The sequence below is a fragment of the Protopterus annectens genome, chromosome 7.part0 (assembly GCF_019279795.1).
Source record: "Protopterus annectens isolate FY-2018-M chromosome 7.part0, PAN1.0, whole genome shotgun sequence".
NCBI lineage: Eukaryota > Metazoa > Chordata > Ceratodontiformes > Protopteridae > Protopterus > Protopterus annectens.
The window spans coordinates 1634869271-1634895131 of NC_056739.1; positions in this window are offsets into that span (position 1 = coordinate 1634869271).

Here is a 25861-nt window from a genome sequence, read left to right on the forward strand (position 1 = left end):
CTAACTACTCTTGTAAGTTTAACACTTCAAGATATGATTATGCATGTGCTAACACTTTGCCATCAGTAGCACAAATCAGCTTAGGAGCACTGTGCTTAAACAGTACAAGAAAAAAAGAGATCAAAGAATCATAAATATCTGTTGCACAAAATTTGTATGTCTGTATTACTGTTGCCTAAAAATGACCATGAGTTTTAAATGATATTAATTCCCCTAATTCATTTTTGTGAAGTAATGTGTCTGCTCTACTGTGTTTACAGTCATACTGTGTACCATCTTGGTTAACCTATTCTCACCACATCCATCACTATCATTCTGCAGTGCATTGTGCTATGTACAACTTCTATGTTTGTCTTGCCAATGCACATAGAGCAAGTATGACACAATGCAAGTGTGCAATCATCAAAACATGATGTCACAGGTATTCTTGATTGTTACTCCAGTGGTGTGCAACAGACAATGGGTATATCATCCCATTATGTGGAATATATCAATGTCCATCACAGTATCACAATGTACAGCAAGGGCAGAATGTACATTGCATTATCAAGGTATGTCATTATATGTGGCAATCATACTGATTTAACATTGTCCTGTGTAAACATATACATGTGATGCACAACCTAGGATGCACAGTACTATCTCCTTCAACCACTAATTTCTACACATATTCCAGTACCCAATTTCACAAAGGTATTGTATCTCTTCCTCTGTGCTGCTTGTGACTATCACATCACTCTCTAGATTGTGTAAGCTGCATAGGAAGGAAGTTCAATACCAAGCACAGAAGACATGTGTTTGTGTGCGTATGTGTGTGAATGTTTGTCTCTGTGTGTGAAAAACTGTGTGTATCCCTTGGTCATGTATCCACTTCCTCTGAGAAGGATACACTTAACTATTCTCAAATCTCTCTTATCCCTAATTTTAGCAAAGTATCCTCTCTGAAACACATTAATGAGGCCATTCTCGCAAAGGTGCAATCTCTGCCATGACAATCAGACATCTCCTGTTGTGCTTATGACTATTATATTGCTATCTAGATTATGTAAGCTACATCAGTAGGAGGTTAAATACCCAGCATAGAAGACTTGTGCATGTGTGTATTTGTCTCTGTGTGGGACTGTGTATACCCATTTCTGCTGACAATATTACATTTAACTGTTCTCACAATGCCATTAGCCGTAATTTTGCAGTAACAACCACTCTGAAACAAACTGATGAGGCCACCCTGACAAAAGTGCAGTCTGTCCCCTAAGAGACAGACTTCTCCTCTGGCACTTGCAACTAATATAGTGGGCTATGGATTGTGCAAGTTAGACTGCTAAGAAGTTCAATAACCAGCAAAGAATACTTATGTGTTTGTCTCTGCATGTGTGAGACTGTGTTTATCCAGTTCTCCTGAAATAAGTAGTTATCAGATCTCACAGGTTCATTATTCTTATTTGTTTTACAGTAACATCCACTCTGACATACAGTGATGAGGTCATTCTGGCACACAAGCAATTGATCCCATGAGAATCTGACTTCTCCTATGGCACTTGTGAGCATTCCATTGCTTTCTAGATGCTGCCATCTGGACAGGTAGGAGGTTTAATACCCATCAGGAAAAAAATGTATACGCGTGTGCAATGCTTGTTACTGTTTCCATCTTCCCTGCTAAGGATGTATTTAAATGTGTATGCAGCTCCCATATAACAACTTTTGCAGAAACATCCTCTCTGAAACACAGTGATGAGGTCAGCCTGATAAAAGTGCAATCTCTCCCATGAGATTCAGGCTTCTCCTGTGATGCTTGCTAGTATTACAGTGCTCTCTAAATTCTGTAAACTAGACTGATGGAGGTTTGATACTCCTCATGGAAAACTCATAAGCATGTGTGTAATGCTTGCTGCTGTCTCCATTTCACCTGCAGAGGAGGGATTTAAATGTGTATACAGCTCCCTTATAGCAACTTCTATCTAAACATCTTGCATGGAACACATTGATGAGGTCATCCTGACAAAAGGGCAATCTCTCCCATGAGAATTAAACTTTTGATGAGGCACTTGTGACTAATACAGTGTTTTCTAAATTGTGAAACCTAAATAGTTAAGATATTCAATATACAACATGGTAGAATTGTTTGTGTGTGTGTGTGTGTGTGTGTGTGTGTGTGTGTGTGTGTGTGTGTGTGTGTGTGTGTGTGTGTTGTGTGTGGCTGTTTAGAGTTAACTAATATATGCTCATTCAACCTATACTCTGGATATATTTTGTAAACTCAAAGATGACTATACCATCCCCTAAGGCCACCTTTCACACCCACAACTTCATTGCTACACAAAGGTCTGGCTCTGCATACTGTTTGTAATGCAATGATCACAATTTTCTATGCATTACATAAAGGAAACTCTGCTTATCTAGGCAATACTATGTCCACAAATGTTTACTCTAATGTAATTATTTATTTATTTATTACATTTGTTAACTGGGTTGTGTCCATATTGGCCAGGAGCCCATTTTCAGTGGAGGTCCAGGGAGAAAAGCTCCACATACAGTCATAAAGCATGCTCCACATACGTTCATAAAGCATACAGCAATAATAGCACTTTATAAAACAGAATTTATTCCACAATATGTACATTGTTGACAGTATATAAATTCTCTGGTGAAGGACAATCAATTGTTAATACAGAAGTATAAAGTATAAAGACAGTATGTACAGAATCAATTCAGAGACAGTGAGCCAATGACATTGAATTAAATGTTAATTCAGATGTGAGTATGGTATGAGTCAGCAAAGATAGCAGATAGATGGAGGGAGTGTAGTAGAGGTTAGAGTAGAGGTTATGGAAAGATATAGGGTGGTAGGAAGAAATTTAGTTTGGAGGATAGCAGGAACAGATCCAGTGTTTGGCAAGGTAGTTCTTTAGGAGTTGTTTGAATTCGAGGTAGTTAGAACTTTGTGTAATGGGTTTGGGAACGGTATTCCATAATTTGGCAATGTTGTGGGAGTAAAGGGATTTGCCATGGCAATTGGTGATGCAGGATACCTTTAACATAAGCTTGGAGGAGGATCTAAGGGAACGGGTATTAATATTAGGTTGGACGAGGTTTGAGAGAGCGGGGCAGTTGCTGGGTTGGTATATAATTTTGTGGGCCATGGCCATTTGGTTAAGCGATAAAAGATTAGGGAGTTCTACCAAATTAAGTTAGGAGAGTGCAGTGCAGTGGTGAGTCCTGTTTGGCTGATTGGTGGAAAACTTGGCTATTTTGTTGTAGCAGGATTCAAGCTTATTGAGTTCAGTCTTATGTAGGTTAATGAATATGTGAGATCCATATAGGAGGGTGGAAAGTAGACGTGAATGAGCAGTGGCTAGCCTAGCACTCTGTGTAAAGTAAGGTTTAGCTCTATATAGTGTGCCAAGTTTGGAGCAAACGTTTTTGACAGTCAGAGAAATATGCTTGTCAAATTTTAAATTTGCATCAATTGCGACACCTAGAAGTTTGGTGTGGTTAGTGGGTTCAATTTTGGTTTTGTTAGAAGGCAGGATTGTGAAAGGGGACTAATTTGTTTCTGAAGACTATAATCTTAGTCTTGTTTGGGTTAAGAATGAGTTGGTTCTCAGCGAGGTGGTTCTCTATGTCTTGAAAGGAGTTTTGCATTTTTAGTTGAAGTTCTTGTGAGAGGGCTGAGCATATGAGAGTGGAATCGTCATCATACTGGATAATGTGTGCCAGTTGAGTTGTAGAACTGAGGTTGTTTGTAAATATAGTAAAGAGGAGGGGTCCAAGGATGAAACCTTGAGAAACACCTACTGAGATGGTGAGTAGAAGGAGAGACTGTTTGCCCATTTGGTTGCTTCCTGATGATGGGAAAGATAACTGAAACCAAGTGAGAGATGCAGTGGTGAGGTCATGGGATGCGAGTTTGTCTAGAAGTAGTTGGTGAGAAACAGTATCAAAGGCTTTGGACATATCAAGAAAGATGGAAGAGACATAGTGACTTTCATTTAGGAGATAATTAATGGTGTTGGCAAAGGATGTTAGAGCGCTGATAGTGCAGTGTTTAGGGTGAAAGCCATGTTAGCAGCTAGATAGCAGGTTGTAAGGGCATGGTGAAGGATCTGATTGTGGATGCATTTTTCTAGGATTTTCTCTAGGGGCAGATGATGGCTATGAGAAAGTAGTTAGTACTATAGAAGGTCCACCTTTGTGGAGGGGGAATGATGTGGGATACTTTCCAGAGAAGAGGAATGTATTGCTCTGTAATGGAACGATTGATTAAGATGGATATCAGTAGGCGACAGAAGGTGCAGCAATCTTTAGAAATTTGTTCAGGAGTTGGTCAGCCACTAGACAGCAGGCTTTTAGCTTGGTTAGGAGTTGTTTTTATGTACCTAGTTTGAATGGTATGAAAAATTAGGGGGTTTCGGTTGTCTGGGTTAGGAGTTGGAAGGGTAAGAGGCTGGGTGTTCTGAGAGCCCACTAGTGTGGTTATGAACCTGATAAAGTGGGAGATGAAAGAAGTAGCTATAGGTTTGGTGTTGTTGGGAGTGTTAGGGGCTGGGATTGGGGAAAGACTGGGGCTAAAAAGGTAGTTTATGTTCTGCCAGAATCTTTGGGGTTATTTACGTGATTTTGTTGACAGGTTTGAAAGTAGATTTGCTTGTCCTTTCTGATTTGTTTCTTAGCTAAATTCTGATGTTGTTTATAATCTGAGAGGTTGGATGCATCTTTGGTAATCTGGTAAGTTGACCAAGATCTAGCTCAATGTTTAAGGAGTAGTTTGGTGTCATTTGATAGTCAATGTAGTTGTTTGGCTTTTAGAAATTCATTTCTAGTGGGATCAAGGTTGTTAAGCATGCTAAGGCAGGTGTTGTTAAAATATTGGACAGCTAGGTCTAGTTGGAGGTGCTTAAGTGGTGTCCAGTCACATTGCTGGAGTAATAGGTTGAAGGTAGAGGGGATAAAGTTTTTGTGTTATGGAAGTATTTGTAGGAGATGTTGCTTTCAATTTGTATGCATTTTCTGCAAAGGAAATCTGGAGAGTGGTCACTAAGGGAGTCTGGCAGACATCCAGCTAGGTAGTGAAGGTTGGGTCTGTTGATCAGAATACAATCAAATGTGAACTGTTTGTTGGAATGTTTATCTGTGTGAGTTGGACAGGTAATGGCTTGAGTGAAATTGAACATGTTTGTGAAGTCTGAGGGAGTGCTGGATGAGCAGGAGTGCCACTCTAGATTGAAGGTGCCAAGGACTATAGTTTATTTGCTCAAGTTTGTAGATGCCCAGAATAACAGTGTTTCTATGGTAGGAAGGTTACTTCCTGGAGGGATATAGGTGGTGATGATAATTATGTATTTATTAGGGTTGATTTTGAGGCAAGTTGTTAGCATTTCAGAGTTGGGTACGTCTGGGTAGGTACAATTAATTTGTTCAAGTTTGAGGATGGCAACTACACCACATCTTTTGTTTAGTCTGTCTTATCTTATGATATTATAGCCAGATGGGGTAACTTCATTATCTTTAATGTGTGGTTTTAGCCATGTTTCAGTTATCATGGTTATGTCAGGTGAGTAGGTGGCTAGGGCTGCATGGAATTCAGTAGTTTTGTTTGTGAGGTTGTGAAGATTGAAGTTGGTAAAGAGAAGATCAGTGGGGGAGGTTTTTGGGAGAGGGGTTATGGGTGGGGGTGAGAAATAAATTGGACAGAAGATGTTGGGACAGCTGTGTGGGAGGTTTGTAGGTAGTGTGATATGTTGTTTGAACCTGGGTTAGGGTGTTTGACAGCTTGGAGTTTAATTTGTGTTAAGGAGTGTAACAGAAGATATCTTAATTTGTATATTAATTTGGTATATCTTGTGGTATGGGGTGTTGGTGATGTGTATGGATATGTTTGATGGGCATGAGCAGAGAGGTAGAGTGACTATAAAGTTGTGGGTTGATGGTGGTGTAAGGGTGGGATGGAGAGCAGATGGAGGATAGTGAGTGGGTTGGAGAGTGGTAGTACCTAATGTGGTATATATGGAGAGAGGTGGCATTATAGGTGGAGTAGAGAAAGTATAGTAGGATGGTATAGGCTGTTAAGGAGTAGTAGAGGTGCATGACTGGTAGGTAAGTAGGGGGCTGAGCCCTAGATGGAAGGGGGGAGAGAGGTGGAGTTGGTTAGAATTGAGGGTAGGGTGTGATGTAAAGTATGAGGGTGTTGACTGGTGTTGACTGGTTGAGTGGAAGAAGAGGGTGTGGTTTGGAATAGATATAAATCTAATGAAAGTGGGGGTGGATTGGAATGGGGTAGGGTAGGGAAGCAGAGCGAACCCAAGAGTAGTGAGGGCAAATGGAGTGGGGTGACCCAGCAGGAGGAGGCAGGATAACTCAGAAAACAATCAGTAAACTTGTAAAGAGGAAGGAAAGTCCTTAAGGCTCTAGTATGGTCAACAGCTGTAAACATAAAGTAAACTCAAGATAAAACTTAAAATTAAATGATATGGAAATAAGTAACACAAGTAGCACCAGTCAAATGGAAGTTGGGTGGGTATGTCAGAGTGTACACATGGGGTTGAGAATCCCTAAACAGAGAGAGGTAGAAATAAGATAGGTGAGAAGTAAAATGTTGCTCATTTTGGTGGTAGATACATCAGGTAAGGAAATGGCCAAGGGAACTTTATTCTATCCAGCCAAGCACTTATCTACTATATATTCAGTTAAGCTGAGCTGTGAGGACTAAGTTACAGTGTTTGCCGATCAGTTCAGCTCAATGGGTTGGTAAGACTATATATGTGGACAAATACTGCCACCGTGTGGTCAGAAGGGGCAATTAGACAGAAATAATTGTAAAAAGAAGGGGCAAATTGGACAGGATAATTGTAAAATAATGGGGCGTGGGATTGTTCTCAGGGGAGTCCTGCCAAGTGTGCTAGCCACTAGCTAACAATGTGCAAGCACTAATTACAGATTATATGGCACAGTAGGCAAACACCTACATATAATCTCCTTCTGGTCTTGAATACTTGCAAAGGTCTCTCAGTGTGCTGTCCACTTCAGAGCAGAGTGTTACAATTTGGAGGGATTGATTAAAAAGCAGGTAGCGTATGGGTGGATAGCAAGGTATAGCTTGGCAATGATGCTACTTCTGGTCTTGAATACTCACAAAGGTCTCTGCTTAAAGAAACAGTGTCTTGAGTCGAAAGATAGGCAGTTAATGTTCTTAGAGGGAAAGTGATGCAAACAGTTAAGTGGGAAGGGAGGATAACGTTTCCATTCTTTAAATCTCATTTTTTTATGTGGCATCAGTAAAAGCACATGATCACATCAATATATTGTTTTCCTACACCCCTGGTTCAACACACTGATGAAGTCATTGTTTTACAAGTGAACTGAAGTTACTTGAATGTTAGATGTCTCCTGTGGTGCCTGCATGTGTGACACTATTCTCAATAATGTGTAAATAGCTAGGTAGGATGTTTGACTGTAGCAGTGCTAAACTTCTGCAACTGTGACTGCCAATATAGTCATTATTGCTTTGCACACACATATGCTGAGGCAACTTGCACAAGCCCTGATTGGATGTAAAACTAATTTTATCAGATAAATATCCTTGGAAATACACTGCTAATGTAATCCCTTCATAGATGCTATATTTCTCCACTGTTTTCAGTATTCTCCTGTGATGCTGGCTGCTGGTAATAAGCTATATAGATGTAAGTACATAGGCAGGTGGTTTGATTCCATTGCTGCGCTAACAACTTTACAGTTGTTATTGGCATTACTGGCATATACTATTTGTCACCTCACTACTACCTTCATGTGTCCTTCTAATTATGGAATATAATTACAGTGGCCCTCTGTGACACTAGCAAATCATAGTGTCACCAGGGAAAATGACATTTTGTCCACACAGTAATTACATAATGCTAAAATACTAGCAGTATGTCACATTTGGAGTGCACATTCTCCTGTGCAGTGTGACTTTGATAGTGTGCTTTGTACACTGTTTAACTACATATGTAAAATTCTGGAGTCCAGCTGTGGGAGTGTCCTTCACCATCATATTGTATATACTATTCTGCAAGAACATATGTGATGTGTAGTTGGATAGTGTTATTGTGCACTTTGAACACATTGTAACATAAATGTCTATTTTATATACAGTAGTGATGTCATCCATTTAACTGTGCACTGTCTTAGTTGTACATTAGCATGGTCATGTGATGCTTTTGATTCAACCAGTGATGCTTAACTTGTGATCTTGGGTAGTTATTTGAAATCCATCCATTACTGTTCAGGGTACATTGTGTCAGTCTTATTGTGACTGTACATGTGACCAATGCTGTTGTCATGCATGTTGGCTTTGTACACATATATATGTTGATCGCTCTTACTAAGAGCAATGACAATTTGCCACATACCAATGCTTTTAGTCTGAGAAATGATGATTTGCTTGTATTTTCCTAACATAATATATCTAGAAAGTGTTATCCTTTGCCATTGGGGAATGAGACAACATTCTGTCTGTGAGGATGTACTACAGCAATAACAGGCACACATATCCCTTGCAGAAAAAAACATGATGTAATAATGCCTTCACATAACCACATCTGTCACAGTTGTAGTGACATTCCTACCATGGTGCATTCATCCTGGGAAATATCCATGTATTGTCTGCCATCAGATGTTCATGTGCTCAACATCCACAGTCATGGCCTATCAGCATTGTTGGACCTTATATTGTAATGTATGACTGACATGTACCACAGTGATAATGTATCAACTGGTACTGTGACATATCACCATGATCTCTGTCATGCCAGAGACTGTTTACTACACATACAGATGATGTAATTATTCAGAATAGGTGGATTGTCATATTAGTTGTAAGACTTCCAATGTGGCACTTGTGGTTATTCCAGATGCTATAAGTAAGTAAAGTTGTATCACATGCTGTTCAGTTCCAGACAGGAGCAACATTATATGAATATACTGCCATTGTATAAAACGTAATAAAAAAATAACACCATTATCTTATTTCTTATTTCGTTTTTGTCTATTTTACGTGAGTTTTATTTATTGTATAAAACGTATTGTATGTAGTTATTGTTATCGATTTTTATGTTGAACAGTGATATGTCATCCACAGGTTGAGATTGCATGGCACTGAAATGGTTATTCAGGGCATATCATTATGTGAGTGCTCCTGTGGCATGTGCATTGAGTACTGGCATTTATAGCATATCTATACAGATATACTGTTGCTCATATCTGGTACAATGTGTGCCCTGCATGATGGAAACAGCTTCCTTGTCAAGGAATCAGTCATAATGTAATGGTCAGTGTTGTGTGGACAGTAACATGTGTAGCTCATTTCTGACATTCTGACTAAATATGATTGTTCAAATGATATCCATGCCTCGTGTGTTGACACACACATTAAATTCAGCTATTTGTGACAGCCTCCATTGATATCTCATGTGGCACTTGCAATCAATGCAGGGGTCTGGAGAGCAACTTGTATAATAGGTAGGAGTCAGAATCTGATAACATCTCTCTGTCAGACTACAGTGGCTTAAATACACACTCACAGACCAGAATTTTCATGCATTGTCATATCAGGTAGTCATCAGTGCACCTTAAAAGGTATGAGAGTGCTGCTCACCCCTCAGGCGTATTATTCCTTACATGATTGATATGCATATGTCTGTGTCAACCATGATTCTCATGCATCTCTCAGATATCTGTTCGGGCATGTGTTCTGAAAGGACATGCTACAAATGGTTGTTAGGTCATTCCTTGCTCATATGCATTACCTGTTCACTGGATAATCATGCTCTGTATTGCATGTCATCCTGTAGACATGTGTTTATTACTGCCATCGTTTCCATCAAAATATGTGGCTTACTGCAGATGTATGATTCCATTAACACGTCTAACTATATGGAATACAGAGTGACCATCAGGAGATGGGATCGGCCCGCTGTTGCAATACTTTCCATTGTGTTGCCACTATTGAATTTCAGCACATTTGCCAGTGGGAAATGACTACATTTTAAACACTTCCCTTATACAACATTCCTAACTTATTATATCTTATTTTTGTGTAACAATTTCCCAATTTCACTCCATCTCATTCTGTATTGTTTCCCTGTACGTGCCTTTAATATGTGTGTGACACAGCTCATATTCATATCTGAGCACTGCCTACATGTGATCCATTTTGTTTACATTGTGTGATGCTGCTTGCAAGTACCTTTCCATGGCCACAGACACTATTGCTGGCCACAGAAAGGCTCTTGCTTCCATGCAGGTGCAATGAACAGCATGCTTATTTGATTAGTACAGCTGCTCATCACTCTAACATTACAGCTTACATTGTGTAGGCACCACACAGCACCTACAACATTGTTAATGGATCCCACAGCTTAATTTTGCAGGACAAGCACCTTAGCTCTAACAATCTGATCACAAACTGTTTGGGATAAGGAGGAACTTTTCCTTACTCTCACTGTTCATGATTTCAATTATCTCAATGGCAAATTTTTAAAGAAAAATGGAAGTAAATTAAATATGATCAATAATTCCAATTTCAAGATTATTCCTTGCAGTCATACTTGATATCCCCTCAGCAGAAACTTAGGCAAGTAGCCTAGCACATTGAAAGATGCAGGGAAATGGACGGATGGAATATGTGGGGAGGGTTAAGGGGAATATATTACCTTTCATAATGGGCGATGTAACTAAACTTGTGAAGTCATAAAAGAGTGCTCACTGGTAACATTAGGTAATTCTCCTTTGAGGATTTCTGTTGTGTGACTAAAAGTAATGTTCTAAACTAGAAACCATTGTATAGAACAGATGTGTGTGAGTGTGCATGCATATGTGAATATGTGTGCATGAGTACATTTATCTTTGTCTGCCTCTCTCTTTATACACACACACACACACACGGTTTACTATCAAAATCAAGAACTACAGTTCTTCATGTATTTACTTAGCTGAAAATAAATGTCGAAAATAAAAAAGTTATTTCATCAAAATGACAACAGAGGTAATGTCGATAATGCACAATTTGATATTATCAATATTACCCAAGTTATCTTGACTTCTGGTGATTCTGTGCTTATGTTTTGCAGGAGGGCAAGCCTTCCTGCACCTCCCCATGTGGGGGGTTGTGCCCACCACACCCCCTGCATATTATATATACAAACTCTGACATTGGACTACAGTGATCAGAACGTTGACCTCATATGAGCGAATGCACAACAGCATTCGCTAAGGTGGATTCAAACATTTTCAAATCAGTGTTATGGAAACTGGGAACCATGCATTAGAGCATGCCACTTTTGCATAACTGCCATTCCACATTTTGATAGTAAACCATATACAGTAAACTCTCAGTTAACCAGCACCCATAGGGATTGGTAGATGCCAGATAAGTGTAGTTTCTGGTTGATTGAGAGTTATTATTAAAAATAGGCCTGACTAATACTGTACCCTTTCTTTTTTGTTTGGTTTTGCTTGTTCTCAGGTTGGGGGTGGGGGGTTATTCCTACCTTCCTTTTTAATACTCTAAAACTGTAAAAACGTAAGGTATGTTTCTGCAGGGGTAAAACAGAAAGTGCAACACATGAAAATTGTACTGTATTTTTTCAATATCTTTTTGCCAGTTGCTTGAGAGTGCCAGTTGTTTAAATTCTGGTTGACTGAGAGTTTACTGTATATATATATATATATATATATATATATATATATATATATATATGTGTGTGTGTGTGTGTGTGTGTGTGTGTGTGTGTGTATATATATATATATATATATATATATATATATATATATATATGTGTGTGTGTGTGTCTGTGTGTGTGTGTGTGTGTGTGTGTGTGTGTGTGTGTGTGTGTGTGTGTGTGTGTGTGTGTGTGTATATGTGTGTGTATATGTGTGTATATATATATATATATATATATATATATATATATATATATAATTGCATTACATACATGCTATTAGTTAAATAATGTTTGGTCAGAGTAGAACTTGGCTGCCTTGTTTTGTCAATGCCAAATTTCTTTAAAATTTCTCCATTTTTATTAGTGAGTTTATAGAATATGACTGTATGACTGAGGAGTCAGTATACTTAGAGATGAAGAAATGCGGGGATGCAAGGATGCTTATATCTATGTAAAAATACTTTCCACATATCTGTATGTTTGGTGAGCAATAGGTTAAATACCTTTTACAGCTTCCCCTACACATGCTAGAGTTGAAATTGCTCAAGCATCAGTAGCCGAATGACATAATGCTGATTTCTTTTTCCCATAGATGTTCATTACCTGCATAATTTTTAATTGTGTGTCAGCAATGATTCACTTCCTTTGGGAAATTTCTTCCTTCTTTGAGTTGGTATGACCATAAAGTTGGTATATATAAGTTCAAGGGTGTGGGGCAGGCTGCACATCTCAGCAAATAAAAAAAAAAAAAAAAAAAAAAAGGATTTAAGCATTTTTTTTTTATTCTTGTGGAACATCGACTTTCATGAAGTTAGTGTTTCATAGTAGAACAATCCTGTACCACATATTTATGTTTGGGGAGATAATTCTCATGGGTAGTGGCAATGCACTGAATGTGGGAAATTCAAAGATTTAGATATTGCTGTGGCGCAATGGTCTAAATAACTTAGTATTCAGTACACGCATAATAACATAGAAATGAAGAACCATTTGCAAGAGATATGTCAAATGTTTAGACAACTCAGGATGAGTACTAAAATAAAGTCCAAATCTCTGAAATAAGATGTTTGTTATGCTTGCCATTTTGTCATTCTGTTCAAGATGGCCTTGTGCAAACAGATTGAGCAGCAGTTGGAGATTGGGGCAGGGTTTTCCATATCAGTCATAGCAACAGCATAACAGCACACTGGAGAGTCTGATGAAGAACATGCAGCAGCAGTATCACAAATGAAGCAGAGGTGAGCATGATACAATTGCAGGTCTTGAAAAAAAAAATGAAATATGATCCACAGACATTGGCCATGGCAGAGGCAACACAAAATACAACAATGCATGTTTTATTGCACTTGAACTATGCAAGCCAGCACCATTGTATGACTGTACATCAGACATCACCATACCAATACAGGTTAGTGGATAGGCAGAGCACAGTCATCATCTCTTTCACAAGTAGGTGGACACATAGGGAAAGGTGACTGCAGCACTGTAGTAAGGAACAACATGGGGGGTGTTGTTAAAATGGTTAAGGCTTTTACCTCACAGACACAAGGTACAGAGGCTGATTCTTAACGTTTTGGGAGAGATGCGGATTGGATGTAGATAGGATAATGGCTAAGATTTACCTCACATTCAAAAAGTGTATGGACTGATTCTCACTAAGGGGAAATTGTCTAGGCTTAAAGTGGCCCACAAGGACACCTATCTTAGTACTTATCTATGAACCTATGAACCTATGGGAAATTAACTTAATAATGACATATGCTGGGATGTTGTAGGGGCACAGGGTCACATCCTACAGTGGTAGGGTCATACTCCCAGAACTGGCCATTAATAGTGTTCACTGTACTGGATTGCAGTGTCAGAATTTGATGCAGGCCTTGGTACAGAAGTTATAGAACTGCAGTTCTATGGCTGGCACCTTGATATAAAGCACAGTGCTGTTCCTGATGAACACACTGGCTCCATTCCTTTATGACTCTATCCATGAATTCAGCTTTACCCTCCCCCCATTATATAAATGATTATCAGCTGCAGTTAGATCTATGGAAAGCCTTTTCCAAGATGTATACTGTTGCTATGCCTCAGCATATATCCCTGGAAATGCATACATCTTGAAGCATGGCCTTTCCAATGTTAATTATGTATTTGGATTGCCCTTACACAGGGTTCCCAATTACACATACAGTATCACTTCTGACTTACTGACATTGAAATCCACAATAGGGTTTGTTGCTCATGCAGAGGTGTTTTACACTGGTTGATTATTTGCTTCTACAGAAGCTTTTCTGAAATTCCTTTGATCACAGGTGTAGTTTTGATCAAAGCAGTTGCTTTATAGCACAATAACAAGAGTCCGTTAGCATTGTGGCTATGCTAATGAAACTAGTTTATGCCACAGTCTGTGAATCACTGGTGTTACACAATGTGCTATCCAAACATAGTGAATCTAGTTGCGCATGTCAAGTTATCATTAAGTACCATGAATCATGTGAGCTAGCAGGTTTTTGCCAGTATCACTATGGTGCTGAGTTATTTCTATGCCTTAGTCCTATTGTGTTGTGCTATGTATAAGTGTTAGTGATACACTATGCAACATGTAATTTACAAATGTGTCAGCATGAATGGTGCTGCTGTTCTGTTTCCCTAGTGGACTTCATTGAGTGGCCATGGCTACTTTAATGTAGTGATCCAGTCGGGTGTACAAGAGAGAACATGATCTTCCTGTTCTTACAGCTCAGGAGTATCAAAAGTACCTGCTAGAAAGTTCTGATTGTCCATTGTGGAAGACTGTTACCTTGTATGAGATTACTGAATTAGTAAGTAATATAACTGGCATCCCCCATTCTAATGAACAATGCTGGTATTGGTGGAGTGACCTGCTGAGGTTCCACGCAGAAATGATTCATCGGTAGGAAGCAGAAGTTCAGGAAAGGAACTTTTGAAATGTACTGTAAGCTTTTCAGTACCATTGTCTGGCACTTTCTTGTACTAACTTAGCTGTGCAAATGTTGATAAGAGTGCATAATTTATCATCCACCTATGAAGGAGCAGTTTCTGAATACATTGGGTGTGTTTGAAGATAGGTGTGTCTCTCCTAACAGTGGGATGTTAATGATGTCCATTCCAGTCCACTGAAGACCTGTGTATTTGTATTTCTAACATATGCATATGTGTGCAATCATTTTTTCCCATTGTGTCATCCTTTTGCAGGTCCAATTGTGGAAGAGGAAGACATGAGGTCCCTGTCAGTTCAGACTTCACAGGCCATTGCCTCTGGTTCTGAGTCACGAGTAGATGCCAAGCCTGCATCTCAAACCAGGACGATGACCTCCCTGGCAGTAGTTATCCTGGAAGGATCACCGGTGACCTCAATGTCGGCTTCTCATGAGTAGGCATGAAGGCTTCTCTTCTGAATATTGACCACAGGACTCTCTGGGTCTCCCACTAGTATTTGCAGAGGATGGTGACTGAGTGCAGCAGTAACTGGATGCTTGCCTTGCCAATCTGGAATAGCTTTCGGTATAGCTAATGGAGTTGCTTGACTGACAAGCTACACTATTCAGGACACAAAAGAAGCCACAAAAGATGCCACAATATCCCCATCCTTCTGTTTCTGCCCTTTATATGTCATTCTCCATTCCCTATTCATTGTCTAATTCTCCCATGACCAATTGTCCTAGCTTTATATGTCTGCATCCTTGAACTGTCCAACCCACTATATGTATGGATACAGACCATCTGTTTGAGGTTGTATGCAGTATTTATCTATCTGACCCTCCTGCTCATCTTTTCCCTCTATTCCATCCGCAACAATCCCTCACTTTCTTTACCAGTCCTTCATTTGTCTATACACAAACGCACACACGCACACACTCGCATGCACACACACACACACACACACACACACACTCGCGCATGCACACACACACACACACACACACGCACGCGCATGCACACACATACACACACACACACGCGTACGCGCATGCACACACACACACGCGCGTGCGCATGCACACACACACACACGCGCGCATGCACACACACACACGCACGCATGCACACACACACACACACACACACACACACACACACACACACACACACACACACACACACACACACATTCCCCTACAATCTGTCATATGCTACGTTACCCTTATAAGTTTACTTTTGATTGCTGTTCTCTCTTTTCCTACATTCTGATCTACAATGTTTCCTCGGCCATACCTCTCAAATGTACAAAGTTTTGCAGAATGTCCAGATTTATCACTCATATTTTTGGTCCGCTTCCCATAAAATTTAGGTTTTCTGGAAAATCATTGAGGGTTACATTAAAAAATGACAGACATTTGAGTTTCAGACTTAATACCCTTCAGAAAATTCATGATAATTCAAGACCTGTTATTCTATCAATTTGCTAAGTTTATAAGAGCAATATTTAACAAGTGTCCCTATTTTTGCACCATTGTACCCCCATTACTGATGACTGTCCAGATTTTGTGGTGTAAGAGGTTGAGAGGTGTGTTTCCTCCCCATTATCTTATGCCTTTCATGTACCAAATAAGTGCAAGATACAGCTATCTGACACTTGTTTGTACATAAAGATGCTCTGTCTCAGCTATGATACCCGGACTTTTTTGTGGAGTCCATCATGTCTGTTGCACATGCCATACTTTAGCACTGCTACAGCTGGGGAGCCACCCAGAACTGCTTATCCCATTATCACTATACCTGTCTTTTAATTATACGGTCCTTGTCCTTTAGATTCCCTAGCCATAAATATCTTGCTCATGAAAAGAATACCAACTGTCTGTCTACATTTCCATTGCTGCTACAGAGGTGAAATCTTAGTTTTTGATCAATATAATCTCAAGAATCTTTTTGAGATTTCACAACTTCAGTTGTTGAATATCTCATGGAGATAATAAGCAACTCAGAATTGAACAAAGAATATACCAGCATATAGTAAAAAAGCACAAATTGTATTTATTTTTTATTTATTTATTTGCCATTTGTTAAACGGGTTGGTCTGATAGGCAGGAGCCCTTTTTCAGCAGATGCCAGAGGAGAAAAGTTCCATTACAACAAAGAATTTTTATAATCGAAAAAGAATTTACACATACAATCAGTAATGCATTTAAACATACAATCATAAGGAGATACATACAACAAAAAGAGATTTTTTTTTTTACAATGTATGAAGAGGAAAAAAAATAAACATAGAAATATACTATTGTGCACCTTACAAGCACAGGATGAACAATGACAATCATACATTGGATGGGAAATTGCTATCCTATACATAGTGTAATGAGGCATACAGGTGTCAGAGAGAGAGATCCAGGGACAAAGTAAAGAAGGAGAGGGGTATAGAAGGAAAGAGGAGGGAGAGATAGGAGGTAGAAGTATAGAATAAAGATTAGAGTATAGTAGAAGGAAAAGGACAAATAGCAGGAGCCTCTAGAATATAGATAGGTAATAGGTATCAGTGAGAAATAGTGGCTGAAAGTGGGGGGGGGGGTTTCAGAGTAGGCAGGGTTAAAGAAAGAAGATGGAGGAGGCAGAGTAGGGAATTTTCAAGTAGGGTCTTTTCAGGGGCAGTTCCAGGAGTTAGGCAGATATTACTTTATAGTGAGTTTGAGGTTAGCTGGGTTTTGGATAGTTCTGATATGGAGAGGAAGATGGTTCCAAGAGGAGCTAACTGAGTGGTTATACAGCATTTTTCTTATAGCTATATTAGGTTTGGTGATTTGAATAAGGTGCTGGTCAGAGCTATGAAGTTCTCGAATGGGGACATAACGAGAGATAATGATTGCTAGAGATGGACAGGCTGTGGGTTGATCGAGGATAGTATGCATCAGTAGGAGCTGAGGCAGGAGGAGTTGATTATGGAGTTCTAATGAGTGGAGTTTTTGCAAGGCGAGGCAGTGATGTGAGTGACAGGGGAGATTAGTGGCAAATCTAGCAATTTTGTTGTAGGTTAGCTCGGGTTTGCTTGACAAATGTTTATGGAGGTTAGTGAAGATTGGGTAGGCATATAGTAGGGTAACCAGTAAGTAGGCTTGAGCTAGGGACAATTTAGTTTCTTGTGTGAAGAATTTTTTATTTCTGTGTAGTGGCCCTAGTTTTTGCTGTGCATTCTTGATGCAGTTATATATGTGGATGCCTAAGTTTAGTGTGAGATTTGACCTTAATAGTAGTGTTGTTAGATAAGAGACTAAGAAATAGGTTTTGAGGTGTTGAAGGGACTTAGGGAAGAAGAGAAGCAGTTTTGTTTTACTGAGGTTGAGTAGGTGTTTGTTAGTTATGAGCCATCTTTCAACTAGGTAAAGGGTGTCTTGAGTGAGGGTGAGTAGGTGGGTAGACTGTCAGAGGTTGTGATGATGGTAGAGTCATTAACATATTGTATGAGTGTTGAGAGGGGCATGATTGGTAGAGATTATTAGTAAAGATGTTAAGTAATAGTGGGCCTAGGATGGAAACTTGGGGCTCAACAGTTTGAACGGGGAGGGAAGGTGAGGCTGCAGAGAGCCATTTGACAGATTTAGCTCAATTAGATATGTATAAAGAGAACCAGAATAGAGTAGCAATAGAGAGATTAAAGTGGGAGAGCTTGGAGAGAAGGAGTTTGTGAGATACAGTATCAAATGTTTTAGAAAGGTTGAGGTAGAGGCATGACACCAATTTGTTATTATTAAGAGATGTAGTGACAGAATTTGGGAAGGATAGAAATGCTAGCTGACTAGCTTGGTCTGCAAAGCTATGGAAAGGATCATCATGGACCTCATAAATAAAGATATTGGGGACCTACAGACACTGGATCCTACCCAGTTTGGCTTTGTTAAGGGCAGATCCTGCCTCTTAAACCTGGTTGATTTCTTTGAAACAGTCATCAAGGCCATTGACGAGGGGAAGGTGGTCCACACAGCTCACCTGGACCTTGCAAAAGCCTTCAATACAATACCCCACTCGGGCATTATAGATAAGCTCACCAGCTTAAATATAAACCCCTATGTCACTAGATGAGTTGCAAACTGGCTCAAGGACAGAACCCATATGGTTAGAATTGCTGGAGCTATATCGGACTCCAAACCAGTTACAAGTGGCATCCCACAAGGCTCAGTCCTGGGACCTCTCTTGTTCGGTATATATTTCTCGGAGGTACAGGCTAACATGGAAGGACTGTGGCTGACCAAGTTCACAGATGACTGCAAACTGGGCACCATAATCGACTCTCCAGCCGACCCAAGCATCCTACAAAAAGGCCTCATAGAAACAGACAACTGGTGCCAGAGCCATGGCCTCAAGCTAAATGCCAAAAAGTGTATAGTCATCCCCTTTGGCAAAAACAAAGTGCCCACAAATTACCACATAGGTGGTAATCCATTAAGTACGAAAGAAGTAATTTGGGACCTGGGGACACAAGTTGATAGCAATCTCTCATTTGACAACCACGTGGCCAAAGTGGTTAGAAAAACATTTTATATAGCCCACCTAATCATGAAGGGATTCACATCTAGATCACGGGAGGTCATCGTGCCTCTTTACTCATCCCTCATCAGGCCCATAATTAAGTACAATGCCCCTTTTGGGATGTACCTTACCAGACACCTGCAGCAACTGGAAAGACCCCAAAATTACCACACCAAGAGGATCAAAGGGCTCAAACAGATGCCATATGCCTCCCGGTTAAAGAAACTCCAGCTCTACTCAGTGGCATACCACCTGCTGAGAGGGTATCTGTGCCTGACGTATAAAGCCATGTCCAACCCGGAATTAATGGACATGCTGCATATCAGAAAATCCAAATCCCATCGAGCTACGCGCTCAAGAGACTTGAACCTCATCACTGAAATAAATAGGACATGCTGGAGGGACAGATTCATAACCCAGAGGCTCCCTTCACTCTGGAATAAAATCCCAGTCCAGGTTAGGCAGAGTCCCTCATTGACTCTCTTCAAGAGGAATCTTGATGAGTGGATGGGAGATAGTAGGTTTACTCCAGGTATCACTTCTGTGTCACTGTTAGACAGAGGCACAATATACTAACCTCGAAAAAGGGCATAGCAAAATTCACTTAAAATGGGTGGTGAAAGCCAAACACACTCTGGCTAGGCTTATAAATGCCCTAGGGCAGATAGCCTAGTATGAACCTATGAACTTATGAACCTATGCTGTTGCTGTGCTATGATATGGATAGAAACTGTGTTGTGTTGGAGCAGAGATTTTCCTGAATGAGATATGAAATGAGCTCCTTGTGTATGTACTTTTCCAGAATCTTAGAGAGAGGGGATATAATCACGATAGGCCTGAAATTGGAGGGATCAGTGGAGTCACCTCCTTTGTGTAAGGGTATAATTTTGGACTTTTTCCAGATATTAGGGGCAACATTTTCCTAAATTGATCTATTGATGAGATTGGAGACTGGACAGTAGATAGAAGGAGCAGCAATTTTGAGGTATAGAGGAGGCATGTTGTCAGCAGAAGGGGAGCAGGGTTTTAGTTTATAGAGTAGTGATCTGATGATGGAGGTGGGGACAGACCTGATAGAGGAAAGGAGTTCTGTTGGTGGGGGATGAGGAGAGTCAAGGCAAGTATCCTTGTTTGGTTTAATTCAGTTTTGTTTGGAGTTAATGAAGAAGGAGTTTAGAAGAGTGGCGGTTTCAAGTGGAGAGCTGCTACAGGATGTGTTAGGAGGAGATGGGTTCCCTGGGTGTAAGAGTTTTTTGATAGTACTCCAGAATTTTTGGGGGCTTGAGTGTAGGCTTCTTTGGGGGTTGAGATAAAATATTTTTTGTCAAAAGTGACATGTTTTCATGGTGTTCCATAGTTCCCTATAGTTTTGGAGATTAGAGGATGTTTTGACTTTATTCCAGAGTGTCCATGCATTGTCTCTATTTTGCATGAAGGAGAAAGCTTCTTTGCTTAACCAGGGACCATAGTTGGATTTAACCCTAATCTTTCTGATAGGAGCCAGGGAGATGAAGGTGTTAAGTAAGATGCTGTTGAATAGAAGAACAGCTTCTTCAAGGGGGAGGTTGAATAGAAAAAAACAATTTATAGAGGAAAGCATTTTTTTAAATATATCAGGGTTAAAGTTAGATACATTTTGACAATCCTTATATTTATGAGGTTTAGGAGGTTGAGATAGGTGATGTTGGATGGAGGTTGGGTGATGGTCACTAAGAGTGTCAGAGAGCATGGAGGCATTATGATAGTGGTTGGGGTGAGAGGTAAGTATCCAGTCAAGATTCAAGCTTGTATTAGAATGCTGATTAGAATGAGTAGGAGAGGTGATGAGTTGGGAGAAACCATATAGGTTAATGGCATCATTAGTACAGTTAGAGGTAAGAGTATTCCAGTCGATGTTAACATCCCCTAGAACAATTGTTTCATAGGAGATGGGTTGGGGGATCCAGAAGGTATATATATATATATATATATATATATATATATATATATATATGTGTGTGTGTGTATATATATATATATATATATATATACACACACACACACATTACGGCAATGGCTAGCTTTTTATGCCTGTTTAAGTTACAGTTGACTATGATAATCATGGCTGGGTGGAAGCTGGAGAAGGAGTAAGATAGGGGATGGACTGAGAAGTGTTCTGTGAAAAATATAGCTACCCCACCAACTTTTTTAATTGTCTGTCTTGGTGGAAGATATTGTATCCAGGTGTTAAGATTTATTTGATATGTGGGGTTTTAGCCATTGTTAAGAGACGCAGAGGATATCTGGAGTGTGCAGAGTTATCGAGGAGTGAAATTCAGGGACCTTGTTTCGGGTACTGTGAATACTGAATGCAAAGATTTTGAGATGTCTGGTAGATGAAGTGGTATGTGATAGTGAGGAGAGATGGAAAGAGGTAGAAGTTAGTGGAGTGACAGTAGGAGAAGAGTTAGTGAAGGGACCAGGTTTAGGATAAATATCATCTCTGAGAAGAAGGGTAAGTATTGAGGTAGAGAGAGTAAAACCTAAAAGGGTTAGGTTCAAAGGATTTTATTTTTAGGTTTTGGGAAGTTGCTGAGAGGAGGTGGGAGTTTGTGTTTGAAGAGGTGTGTGAAGTGATGTGAGAAAAGGGAGGGTGCTATTGGGAGGGAGAAGGGTTTATGTTTTTGGGTGTGTGAGAATGGAAGGGTGGGACTGAGATATAAGTAGGGTGTGGGATTATGGCAAGATGTGGATAGTGAGAGGATAGAAAGTAGTGGTATAGATAGGTGTAGATAAAGCATTATATTTAGGGTTTAAGCAGGGGAAATGGAATGTATGTGGTGTAATATTACCTGAGGTATTAATAGAATTGTAGATGCTGAGCTGTAATATTGTCTGAGGAAGTAGTAGATGAGTGGGTGTATGACTAAATAGGTCAGTAGGGAGGAGGGGTGGATAATAGAGTGAGGTAATAGTTGGGGGAGGAGCTAGAATTAGGCAGAAAATGAGATAGACTGGAAATACAGTAGGAAGTGAGGGACGGGGGGGCATGTGCAGAACATGGTTAGGTATAAATGTAATTGAAGTAAGGGTGGGTGGGAATGGTGGTAGGGTAGGGGAGCAGAGTGAGCCTGAGCATAAGCGAGGGTGAGTGGAGTGGGGATACACCCTGAGAGACAGGAGAAACACCAAGAAAAACAATCAGCAAAGCAGTAAGTATGGCAGAAAGAGGCAGGAGGAGAAGGGAGAAAGCCTAGAGAGATGTGCTGTGTATTCCTTAGGAAAAGGGAGCCAGTATCACCATAGGGAGAGTGTGTGTTGGGCAAATAGGATGGATAAGGAAAGGGATACAGAGCTATACGGGAGGAGAGCACCAGTGAAAATGGGTAGAGTAGGAAAGGAAGGTTAGACTAGAAGAGAAAAAAACAAGGTTATAAGAGGGAAGAGCTACAGGATAGGCACTTGAGAGTGAAATTGGCAGGAGAGGGGAAAATAGTGGGTGGAGAAAACAAGGCAGGTATGGGAGGCAAGTTAAATATAAGGAGTGGAAATGGAAATGTGCAAGCTATAGCCAGCTGTGGGAGAGGACTACAGGATATTATGATGTAAACTTGAAATTTACAGACTTAGTTTGGGCATATGTTAACTTATACAATATAGCTGCAGGGCTCAGGTGAGAGGACTGTATGTCAGGTAGGTCCAGGCAAGTTAGGTATGTGGGCTTGAAGTTGAAGGTAGGGTTAACCTGAACAAGAGAGAGAGAGAAAGGGGGTTAGGAATATACAGGGGAGAAAAAGAAGTAGTAGTACAGCTGGACAGAGTGTGTAAGGTGTGGGGGGTACTAAGTATGTGAGAGTGAGTGTGAGAGACAGAAAGTGTATGCAGGTGGGAGCTGTGTGTGGTAGAATATTAATAGGTTAATATGGGAGGGCTTCTGAAGGAAGGAATGCAAATGTATGGATGCAAGTTAGATATTGAGGGAGGTATAGGGACAAAGAGTGGAGAGTGTGGATAGTTGCAAGGCTTATGGAGAAAAAAAACTGAGCAGTGACAATACAATAAATAAAGCAGCAAACTCATATGTAGAGCACAAACAATTTAGGTAGACTGTATAAATGTAGCTAGCATTAGTTACAAAACAGTATTGTTCAACAACACAGATAGGTCAGGTAAACTATAATACATTTAGCAAGCTATAGGCAAAAATACATTGCTTTAAATACAGTACTGTTCCCTAATGAGCACTACATTGTGGAAACACATGACATGCCAATTAGCAGTCTAAGTAGCCCTTTACAACAAAAACATATACAGAATATAATAGTGAATGTAGCATAATTTCTGTCTAAATTCAGTCAGACAGCACTTCAAAGCAGTAAAACATAAAATATATAGAATGTTGTCATAGTTTCTAAACCCTAATGGTAATTGTATTCAGGCAAAGAGCGCGAGAAAGCCCACTGGTAAGTTAAATTTACGTCAAGTAAGAGGAGGATCTATAGGTCTGAAATACTCTCACCAGTGTCCAAGTCTCTAGGCAGGGTTAGTTTAAGATTGTCATTTTTAAAATGCAAGATAAAAGTCTGAGATGAATATACAAGCCAAAATCCACCACAGCTTTAACCCTTTCTCACTAGTTCAGATTAGAGACTGATGTGAGTACAAAGATTGTCCTACAGTAAATGGTAGAACAATGCTTTGATGTATAAAGCTAGTCACAGATAGCATCAAAGGATAAAATATATTGCTTATCCAAAGATATCCAAAAGATTAGAGACCGACATGAGTGCAATGTGTTTCCAACAATAAATGGTAAAACACAGCTTTGATGTTATAAAGCTATTCGCAGGTAGCAGCTAAAGTGAAAAAGTACTGTTTTCCAAACATACAGCATAAACAAAGTTAACGCTCACCCTAGTAAGGCTGCTTGCACATCACGGGTCCACTCAGGGGGGAAAAAGTGAAAAAGAAGGAGCGGAGGAGCCATGGGAGAGATTTAAATGCTGGAAGGGGTTCTGGGTAGGCTCCAATACCAACAAGTGAATAGGGGGTCAGAGAGGAGAATGATTGCAGTAATACAAATGGATGGCAGATGCAGGGGAGTGTATGAGGTGAGAGAGATGTAATTGCAGTTCACCATGAGAAAAGTACTGTAACAGCTGGCAGAAACAGGAAAATAGCTGAAGAGGTAACAGGAGCAAGCAGGGGAGGAACTACATAGAGTAGCATTATCTAGCAGCACAGACACCCTGAGAGACAGGAGAATCACCAAGAAAAAAAATCAGCAAAGCAGTAAGTATGGCAGAAGATGGACAGAGAGAGGCAAGAGGAGAAGGGAGAAAGGCTGGAGAGATGCACTGTGTATTACTTAGGAGAAGGGAGATAGCATCAGCAGAGTAGGGAGAGTGGTGTTGGGCAAATAGGATGGATAAGGAAAGGGATGCAGCTATATACAGGAGGAGAGCACCAGTGAAAATGGGTAGAGTAGAAAAGGAAGGTTAGACTAGAGGAGAGAAAAACAAGGTTATATAAGAGCAGAGAGCTACAGTATAGGCACTTTAGAGTGAAATTAACAGGAGAGGGGAAAATGATATTGGGAGAAAAGCAGGGCAGGTATGGCAGGCAAGTTAAATATAGGGAGTGGAAATGGAGATGTGCAAGCTGTAGCTGGCTGTGGGAGAGCACTAAAGGATATTATGATGTAAACTTCAACTTTACAAACTTAGTTTGGACATACAGTAACTTATACAATATAAGTGCAAGGCTCAGCCGCGATGACTATATGCCAGGTAGGACCAGGCAAGTTAGGTCTGTGCCCTTGAAGTTAAAAGTAGTGTTAACCCTAGTATGGCCACTTTCACATCACAGGTCCACTTGAGGGGAAAAAAGTGAGAATTTTATCTTGAAACTAGACAAAAAAATCCTTATTCCTGTCAAGAATGCACAATGGGCTAATTTATATTTCATAAATAGGCCACGGCACTAAAAAAACATCCAAAGTAGCTTTCATTTTTTTCTCTGTTTTTGAAGATGCTGGCTACCTTTTAGATGTTGTCATACTTCCTATGTGATGGTGTTGTCTAAAGCAATTAAGTCCATAAGTTTGGACAAGTGCCATACCAGTGACACTGTCTCAGATGATGACTATGTAAGACTGGGTGCATTTAAGTGTCATTGTCTGAAGTAATTTTATATGCTAGGACAAGTGTCAAGCTTTACATTTCTGTCATATGAACATCAGGACTCTGAGTAATATCCAGTCACATGTATTATTAAAAAAAAAAAGATTTAGAAGGCACCTTATTTTGTTGTGTTCTAAGAAAAGTAAATTCTCTTCTTCAACCAGACCACATATTTGTCCAGTGATAAAGCATTCATTTAATTAATAGTAAATTTTTAGGTACGTTTTTATTTTTTGATTGATGCTCAGATCTGTTTTATTAATGAAATTTGCCTTACAGATTGATATCTTTATCTGTTGGTCAAATTCAGTTATAAGGTATTCTAATTATCTAGCTGTGAATAATTAAATAATAATTAAAGAGATTAAACTATAAACTGCTGGTAAATTCACTCAAAATAAATTCAAGTGAGCCAAATAAATAAATGCATGAAATAACTTGGATTTTTGTTCAGCATATGTTTAATAAATTATTTTCAACTACTAATGTTATGTAAGCTAAAAGAATATTTAAAACAATTAGCTG